The following is a 10267-nucleotide window of genomic DNA, read 5'->3' on the forward strand; positions in this document are numbered from 1 at the left end:
GGGAATAATGCTGCAGTGAACATGGGAGTGCAGACATGATTCAAAATTCTGATTTCATTTCCTTTGAACATGTACCCATAGTGGGATTGCTGGATCATATAGTAGCTCTATTTTTAATTTTTTGAGGAACCTCCATACTATTTCTCATACTGGCTGTACTAATTTACATTCCATCAACAGTGTACAAGGGTTCCCTTTTCTCCATATCCTTGCCAACACTTGTAATCTTTTATCTTTTTTATAATAGCCGTTCTAACTGGAGTGAGCTGGTATCTTGTTTTGATTTGCATTTCCCTGATAAATAGTGATGTTGAGCACTTTTAATATACTTGTTGGTCTTCCTCTGAGAAATGTCTATTCAGATCCTTTGACTATTTTATTTTTTCCTTAAAAAATTTTTTTTAATGTTTTGTTTTTGGCCAAAAAACAAGTCTTAATACATTTAGAAGGACTAATATCATAGAAAATATGTTCTCTGACCACAAGAACAGAAGGAAATTTAGAAAATTCACAAATGTGTGGAAATTAAACAACACTCATAAATAAACAATGGTTAGAAAAAAAAATAACAGGGAAATTAGAGAGTACTTTGAGATAAAAATCAAAGCACAACATATCAAAATTTATAGGGTGCAGGGCTCCTGTACTGCTTAGAGGAATATTTATATTTATAAACACCTATACTAAAAATAAGAAAAATCTCAAATCAGTAATGTAAACTTCTGCTTTAAGAAAATAGAGAAAAAAGAGCAAAGTAAACCAAAAGCAAACATAAGTAGGAAATAGCAAAGATTACAACAGAAATATATGAAACAGGGAATTAAAAAACGATAAAGAAAATCAACAGAACTACAAGTTGTTTCTTTAAAAAGATCAGCAAAATTTGCAAACCTCTATCTAGACTAACCAAGAAAAAAAAAGACTGAAATACTAAAACCAGAAATAAAGAAGGGGAATTATTACATTGTCAGTATGGTTTTTTGTGGTGATAAATTTTAGTTTCTTTGTCTTTCTCATTTGCATTTTTGTTCTACCAGTGGGTTTTGTTCTTTCTTTTGTATTCGTGGTAGTGATTATAGATTTTTGGATTCCAGATACAGGACTTCCTTTAGGATTTCTTGTAGGGCTGGTCGTGTGGTGGTGAACTCCCACAGTTTTTGTTGTCTGGAAAATACACTATTTTTCCCTCATTTCTGAAGGACAGACTTGCTGGGTACAGCATTCTTGTCTGGCAGTTTTTTTCTTTCAGTATTTTGAATATATCATCCCCTTTTCTTCTGGCCTGTAGAGTTTCTGTTGAGAAGTCTGCTGTTAGTTTGATAGGGGCTCCGTTGTAGGTCACTTGACACTTTACTCTTCTTTTAAGATTCTCTGTTTTTGAGCTTTGCCAGTTTGACTATAATGTGTCGTGGAGAGGATCTTTTTGGGTTGAATCTGTTTGGGGATGTTTGAGCCTCCTGGATCTGAAGGTCCGTCTCTCTCCCTATACCTGGGAAGTTTTCCATTACTATTTCATTGAATAGTTTTTCCATGCCTTTTCCTTTCTCCTCCCCTTCTGGAACAGCCATGATTCAAATGTTTGTGCGCTTGAGATTGTCTGCTAGCTCTTTAGATTTTCTTCATTTATTTAAATTCTTTTTTCCTTTTTTTTTGTCCACCTGGGTTATTTAGAAAAGACTATTTTCAAGATCAGAAATTCTTCTGCTTTTTCTAGGTTGCTGCTTAAGCTATTGGTTGTGTTTTATATTTCATTGGGTGAATTTTTCAGTTCCATCAGTTCTGCTACATTCTTTCTTAAGGTTTAATCTCTTTGTAAATTTCCTCCTTCATATCCTGGATTTTTTTTCTCATTTCATTATGTTGTCTGAGTCTTCCAGTATTTCATGAGTTTCCTTAAGATTGTTGCTCGCAATCCTTTTCAGTCATTTCCGGGGTTTCCTGCTCTATAGGATGTAGTATTTGAGAACTACTGTGTTCTTTTGGTGGTGTCATATTTTCTTGTGTTTTCATATGTCTAGTATCTCTGTGTTGATGTCAGGTCATCAGGTAGATGCTTCTTCTATTACTCTGGAGTGGGCTTCGAGGAGAGAGACATCCTCTTCCTTTTCCAGTCTCCACTGGTGACTCTCCTTGTGTCAGCTCAGTCAAGTGTTTGGCATGCTGCCTGCATGGTGGCTATGGCTACTGCTCTGGCATAGGGCTGCTTTTGTGGCAGCCGTGGCTGTGGTGGCAGCTGCAGTGAACCATCCACATAGAAGTAGTGTTTTGGGCTCTCTTGCCTGCTTCTGGGTGGAGGGGGTTGGCCTCAGCTCCTGCCTTGGCCCCTGGGCATGCTCTCTTGACTGCTTCTGAGCAGGGGGGGGCCTGCCCTTGGCTCTTGCCTAGGACCCCAGGCATGTTCTCTTCCTTTAGCTATTTTTTATTGGGGTTATTTGTTTTTGTTTGCTATTGAGTTGTTTGAAGTGTATGTTTAACTTTTAAAGAAATTACCAAACTAGTTTCAAGAGTGGTTGTAACATTTTACATTCCTACCAGAAGTATATGTGTTCTGTTTTATGTCCTCACCAAAACTTGATATAATGGTTTTTTCATTGTAGTCACTTTAATACGTTTGTAGGTATATTTCATTTTGGTTTTTCCGTCATGATTAATCAGTTTTTGCCTGTGCTTATTTACCATCTGTATGACTTCTTTAGTGAAATGTTTGTTCAAATTGTTTATCCATTTTTAATTGAGTTGTTTTTCATTATTAAGTTGTAAGAATGTTTTATATTCTTTTATATATTGTTTGTCAGACATGTTTTACAAATATTTTCTCTCAATCTGTGGTTTATCTTTTTCATTCTCTTGATAATATGTTTCCGAGAGTATAAGTTCTTAATTTTGATGAAGCCCAATTAATCAATTTTTTCTTGTATGATTTGTGTTCCTGATATCTAAGAAATCACTGACTTATCTAAGGCCACAAGATTTGCTTTTTTTTTTTTTTTTTAAGAAATTTTATAATCTGGTAGTATGTCATCCAACTTTGTTCTTTTTTTACATTTTAAAAGATATTCTAGGTCTTTTGCATTTCCATGTGAACTTTAGAATCTGCTTTTAATTTCTATTTAAAAAAAAAAAATGCCTCCAGGAATTTTGATTGGAATTCTATTGAATCCTTAGGATAATTTGGGGAGAATTGACATCTAAAGAATATTGAGTCTCCCAACCCATGAATATGGAAGTTCATTTATGTAGTTCTTTAATTTTTCTCAGCAGTGCTTTTACTTTTCATTATATATATTTTGTAAATCTTTTATCAGATTTGTTCCTAAATATTTCATATTTTTTATTCTATTATAAATGGCATTTAAAAAATGTCAATTTAGAAATTGTTGCTTATATGTAAAAATACAATTAATTTTTGTGTATGACCTTGGATCATGCAACCTTGCTAGAGTCACTAGTTTGTTCTAATAGCTTATTTGTCAAGTCTGTAGGATTTTCTACATAAGTGATCATATTGTCTGTGAATAATGACAGTTTTACTTCATTTCAGTCTGGATTCCCTTTATTTTTCTTGCCTTATTGCACTTACTACAACCTCCATTACAATGTTGAATGGAAATGCTGAGAGTAAACATCCTTGCCCTTTTTCTGATCTTACTGGATGAAACATTCGTTTGGGTGCTAGTTATTGTGAATTCTTTTTTGCTCATTATTGGATATTTTTGTATTTCTAGAAATATTCTTGAGAGTTGCTGCGGAATGTAGTTAAGTTATTTGGGTCTTATTTTGTAAGACAGACCAATGAGGTGTTTATTTTAGAGCAGGGTTCAGCAAATCATGATCCTTAGGCCAAATCTGGCCCACCACCTGTTTTTGTATGATCCGCAAGTTGGGTATTTTAGCACGGGGGTCATCAAATCATGACCCTTAGGCCTAATCTGGCCCACCATCTGTTTTTGTATGGTCTACAAGATGTATGGCTTTTCTATTTTTAGATGGTTGAAAAATAATTAAAAGAAGAAAATTCTGTGACTTGTATTAAATTATATAAAATTCAAAGTTTAGTGTTCATAAAGGAAGTTTTTTGGGAACACAGCCATACTTATTCATTTATGTATTATCTATGAAGGCTTTCCTGTTACAGTGGTAGAGTTGAGTAGTTGCTCTAGGGACCATATGAACCACAAAGCCTAAAATATTTACTATCTGGCACTTTACAGAAAAAGTTTGCTGACTCTAGTCTAGAGGTAATTTACCCCACTAATGAGCCAAAACCATTGTGAGTGCTCTGTCTAGTGCCCCATAAATTATGAGGTGACCTACTTGGTGGGAATAGGAACTATGTCTGACCCTGTTTGAGTGCAGAAGAGCATTCTGTCTTCCCCTTTTGAGTGGTTCTTTCTCCAGCCCCACACACTAATGAGCCAAAACCATTGTGAGTGCTCTGTCTAGTGCCCCATAAATTATGAGGTGACCTAGTTGGTGGGAATAGGAACTATGTCTGACCCTGTTTGAGTGCAGAAGAGCATTCTGTCTTCCCCTTTTGAGTGGTTCTTTCTCCAGCCCCACACGTGAGTCCTGAACAACACTCAGCTAAAGACTCAAAGTGGACCCTGTGCAGATCTCCAGAGTTCTCTTTGTGCATCCATCTCCTTTCTGGTACCTGCTCTAGTCACCTTGACCTGTTTGGACTCTTCTCACCTCAAGGAGACTGCTGAGCTCCACCTGGGTTCCCGCATCCCCCCACTATGGCTGGGAGCTTTCAGAAGGCAGTGATCTGGGGAGGTCTTAAAGCACATCTCATTTGTTTTCCATCTCTCAGGGATCACTGTCCTTCATTTCCTGACATCTGCATCTTGAAAATTTGTTTTGTGTATTTTGCCCCCCCCCCCTTTTTTTCCGGTTGTTTCAGGCCAAAAGGAAATCTGGTCCCTGTCAGTCCTTCTTGGCCAGAAGCAGAGGTCTGCTTCTATTTTGAACTCCCTTTTCACAATGAAATTATCTAGTAAATGAAACACTGTGACTCTCTTATATCTTCCATTTTACATACTTCACCCATTACCGTGTTTGAAGGAAAGTGAAAAAATTAAAAGCAACACAGCTTTACACATAGCCCAGCCATTCATTTACAGAGGTTTATTCTTCAGGATTCAGTTCCTGAAATGAGTGCCTTATAGCTAATATTAACAAATTTCCTGGCATTGTTCATTTTTGCCAAGAAAAAGCTGTTTTCAGTCAGGAAAAGCATCTCTGTCACTGAGAAGGTGCTACATCCAGAAATTGCTATAGGTTGGGTATGAGAGGTTACCCCTGCAAGTTTTTGTCATTGAGTTTTGAAGACAGAGCGTCCTTACTGAGATTCTCACCCTTTGAGAGCCTGCTGGCCTTGCAGGGGCAGAGTGGCCTAGGACGAGTTGGGAGAGCAGTGGCCCATATTGCAGGCAGTTGTTTTTCCTACTCTTACCTCTGTGTTTTGAAATGTTGTATCCTTCTTTGCTTTGCTAGCAAACTTTTTTTCAAGGATCAACACAAAAATGGAAGTAATCTTAACACAGAATCCTTATTGGCCTTTCCTCTGCCTTGAATATCTTGGTAATGTGCTGAGGTTGCTATGGCTTTGCTTCATTGCCAGGTCTCGCACTACATAAAAATAAAGAATCATGAAAGGTCATTTTTAACTTCCTTTTGCCCATGGAATCCGTTAGCCTTTCTGTACTTTAGTTGACCTTTAGAAACACTTTGAAAATCATCCTAAAATAACAGTTTATTGGTAGAACTTAGACTTGTGGACAATGAGTGGCTTCCTTGCCTGACCTAAGAAGCTAGGCCCTCATCACAACCAGTTAGCTGGTCTTGGCTTCTGTGCTCCTTACACTGTAATTTGATGCATAAATGGGCATTAGGCACAAGTTGAGAGGGATGATGACAATAACTTGATCACCTCAATTACTTAGATCGAACAAAGGTAACTTTTGGGTTGTGTAGACCCTTGTCCCTGAGTCAGGTAGCAGACCTTGGAGAGGCAGGAAGTATTCCATTCTACTTTCACTTGGGAGGTCTCTGATGGTGTTTCTTAATTAGCTCCATCTAGTCTTATCATTATTCTATAGGTATTCTTTCTAGATTCTAGCAGAAAGTGGTGCATTAGTTCTAGATTTCTGTATTCCTAGGTCTCTAAATATTTCCAGATGAAATGGGGGTTGGGAATGTGGCGAGTCAGACTCCATTTCTCCCTGGGAAATTTTAGTAGCTCATTTTCAAGCCCTTGAAATCACAACTTTGCGGACGCCTTTCTTTGAAGATACCCTTGTAGTTGTAGCCTAGACTAGAAGGATTTCTTTCCTAAAATCTTAAAACTAAAACAAAAATAAAAACATCGATTCTCAGAACTTTCTCTAAAGGTCTTCCTAATGTAGTGACTAATGTCTTTATCTAGCTTGACCTCATTTTTTCTTCACTGGTTCCTACTTTCTCTTCTCTGGGGAGAGCTCCATTTACATGTTAAACGTGAGAAACTCCATTGCTTCTCTATGGGCGCTGCATATCATGACATCAACTGCTTTTTCTACTACTTAAATTCAGAGAGCTATCTAGTATTAAACAGAGCCTTTCAGTCTAGCAGACTGTATTTCTGTCTTCTATAAACCTAGAGGGCCCTCTGTGGTCCTTCACTGATTTCAACAGCAAACGCTGCCTGTTTAAGTCCTTGATTTAAATATGGTGGTGCTCTGTGCCATCAGCTGGGCTCGGAACTGGGGCAAAGACAGAGAAAAAGGAAACATTGTCTCAGCCCTGAGGTTTCTTGTCATGTGCTCAGTAAGGTGACTGTGGTTGCAGCTCTTAGGGATGTTCTTCTGTTTTATCTACTTTTTAAAATATTAATAACTTTTTACTATGGAAAATTTTAAACATATAAAAGTGGAGAGAGTAAGATAATAACTCCATTTTACCCATCATCCAGCTTCAGTGATTATCAACTTGTTGCCAATCTAGTTTCATCTCTATGCCCACCCACCTACCCGTCTCTTGGATTATTCTTGAAGCAAATCCCAGACATCATATCATTTATCGGTGAATATTACAGAATATATCTCTAAAATATGTTTGTAAAAGATAAGGACTATTTTTTAAAATATAGCCTCAATGCCATTACCACCCCAACACAGTAACATATTTGTCCTCAATATAATCAAATATCCAGTCAGTGTTTAAATTTTCCTGTTTCTCCCACGATGTTTTCTTTTAGATCACTCAATTCAGAATCTGAATATGGTCCATACAGTGCAACTAGTTGATATGTCCCTTAAGTTTCTTTAACATATAGGTTCCTTTTCCAACTCTTTTTTCTTTGCAGTTTCTTTCTTGAAGAAACAGGGTCATTTGCCGTGTAGTTTCCCACTATCTGGATGTTGGAAATATCCCTGTGTGTTGTTGAGCATATTCCTCATCCCAGATATTTTCTATAAATTGGTAGTTAGATTTAGTGGCTTCATCAGAATCAGTTTTGTTATTTTGGGCAAGAATACATCATGATTACTGTCCCTTTATTTTTCATCTACAGCCACCAGATAGTCCTCCCACAATTATATGATACTTACTTAGAAAATGGTTTTTCTGGATGCCTAAAGATAGGAAGTATCCAAACACCTAATTGTTCCAAAGAGATTTTCAAAAAATGATTGTATATTAGTTTTCTACTGCTGCTGTAATAATTAGCACAAATTGAGTGATGTAAAACATATTTATTATCTTTCAGTTCTGAAGGTCAGAAGTTCAACACAAGCCTCATGGGGCTCAGATCAAGGTGATGGCAGGGCTGGATTCCTTTCTGGAGGGTCTAAGGGAGAATTCTTTCCATTGCATTTTCCAACTTCTATAGGTGGCCCACATCCCTTGACTCACGGTTCCCTTTTTCATCTTCAAAGTCCGCAAGTTGCATGTCTCTGACCTTTCTTCATTTCTCCCTCTGACAGCAGCTTTACCAGCTGTCAATGTGAAAGGGTTCTCTCCTTTTCAGGATTCATATAATTACATTGGGCTCACCTGGATAATCCAGGCTAGTCTCCCATCTGAAATTTCACATAACCGTGATCACATCTGCAAAGTCTCTTTTGCCATGTACGGTAACATTCACAGGTTCCAGGAATTAGGATACAGACATCTTTGGGGGAACCATTATTCTATGTACCACTATGATCATTTAATTTTTAAAATTCACACTATTGTAAAATTGAGGAATGATTAATAAAGTGTGGTATGCTGCAAATGACCTATTGTGATAGCATAATGACTTGGGCTATGTGATAGATTAGGGCAGACTATAGGAGTGAACTATGATGATAATGTCATAGTGTTGCTGGTAATAGACTGTATGGTTCTTGATTGTTTATACTTTTGCAAGTAGCAGTATTTTATTTTGATCATTGTCTCCAAGATGGCATGCCAACTCCCCTAAGAAATGCTGCTTTAAGACTTAGAGAATTAGGCCCAGTGGCGCACTGCTATAGTGCACCGCTTGGGAAGCGCGGTGGCGCTCCTGCCGAGGGTTCGGATCCCACATGCAGACCGGTTCCCGCTCACTAGCTGAGCGAGGGGCGGGAGCAACACCGAGGGTTGCGATCCCGTGGCTGGTCCCGGTCTGGTGCGGGTGCGACACTGAGGGTTGCAATCCGTTGCCGGTCACGAAAAAAGACAAAAAGGAAAAAAAAAAAAAAGACTTAGAGAATTAACAGCTGTTTAGCTCAGTTGGTTAGAGCATGGTACTAATAAGATTTAGAGTAGCTCAGGTCATTGAGTGATTATTACCACCTATACAGTATCTCAACTTTCTGGAACTTCTATATCTTTGGATTATGGAATGAATATTTATTGCAGCACTTAAATATGGTGCAGTGGTACTGAGGTCTTAAAGAAATTATTTGAGTGGTGCAGAATTTTTAGACTTCTTTCTGTTGTGTATTAGAGAGATGACCTTTAGACGGTTGTCAGACTCCGAGTCAAGTTTGAGAGAAAAGAGTGTAGTGTAGGTATTTTTCATTCATAATCTATGTCTCTACTAGATAAAGCAACTTCAGGCCTTTAACGACTCTTTTCCTAATTGAAAACCCTAGAGGAATCTTCTTTCCTCATTTAAAAAATTGTTTTACATTTTAATTCACACTGGCACTTGACCCTCAGTCCTATATATATATAGATTATTCTTCAGGTGCATTTAGAATTTTACTATAACATTGGTCATCTTATAGCAGCATTGGGTTAATGATAGATTTATCTTGGACACTGGCCAAGAAGTCATTACTAAAGACCAAAGACCAAAAGGACCTCATTATAAAGTAATTCTGCTATAAAATGGTCCCTTGGAATGATCCCTAGAGACAACAGGTCATTTGAATAGTTAAGAAAAAAAGTACACAGTGTCAAAATATGTCACTAAGAGGTCCTTACCTCACAACATTAGTTTAAATAAATTCCAGATGAATTAAATAGCTAAGTGTAATGGTTTAATTCCATAGAAAGACTTGGAAAAAACATAAATACATGTTTATGTGATCTTGGGTGAGAAGACCCTTGTGATTTCTGCTTTTTTAGACATGTCTTTATGTGAAACAGTCATTTAAAAAATCTCAGACAAATGAAGCCCCCGCAACTGTGACATCATGTTACCTTCATTTGACGTATTGCGTCGGTAGAGTCACTAGACTCAGCCTCAGGGAGTTCTTCCCAAAACACCTGACAACAAAGGAAAAAGAGTTCTTACAAAGAGATCACTGAGATTATCTAGTTTAAAAAAAAAAAAGCAAATTTTCAAGTAAGGATCTTGAGTAACTTGAATTGTTTTCTTTTAAAATTTTGAAAAACCAGAGAAGTAATACATTTTCATTTTAAAAACAAAATTGCTGTTTTACTATACATTGTTTTGTATTCTGCTTTTTTACTTAATAACATACCTTGAACTTGTTTCAACATGAAAATATACATGAGAAATATGATTTTAAGAGCTATATAATGTTTCACTGTATGGTTATAATATAAAATTTTAAGCAAGTCTCTATGTTTGGGCATTTAGATAGCTTCCAGGTGTTTTTTTTTTTTTTTTTTTTTTCTTCTTTTAAGGATAATGCACATTTATTTGTTCAGATAACAAATACATAAACTGAATAACAGATGAATAACAAAATGCTTTGTAGAAAGTAGGGCATCAGGGGCCGGCCCGGTGGCGCACTGGATAGTGCGCTGCTTGGGAAGCGCGGCAGCGCTCCCGCCCGAGGGTTCGGAT

General features: G+C 37.2%; 1 protein-coding gene across 1 annotated transcript in view; it reads left to right on the plus strand.

The window, feature by feature from the left end:
- Positions 1-10267, plus strand: part of STX8 (syntaxin 8) — a 61582-nt gene that overhangs the window by 49282 nt on the left and 2033 nt on the right. The gene's annotated exons all lie outside the window — the stretch shown is intronic.

The sequence above is a fragment of the Galeopterus variegatus genome, unplaced genomic scaffold (genome assembly GCF_000696425.1).
Source record: "Galeopterus variegatus unplaced genomic scaffold, G_variegatus-3.0.2 Scaffold8897, whole genome shotgun sequence".
In the NCBI taxonomy this organism is placed as follows: Eukaryota; Metazoa; Chordata; class Mammalia; order Dermoptera; family Cynocephalidae; genus Galeopterus; species Galeopterus variegatus.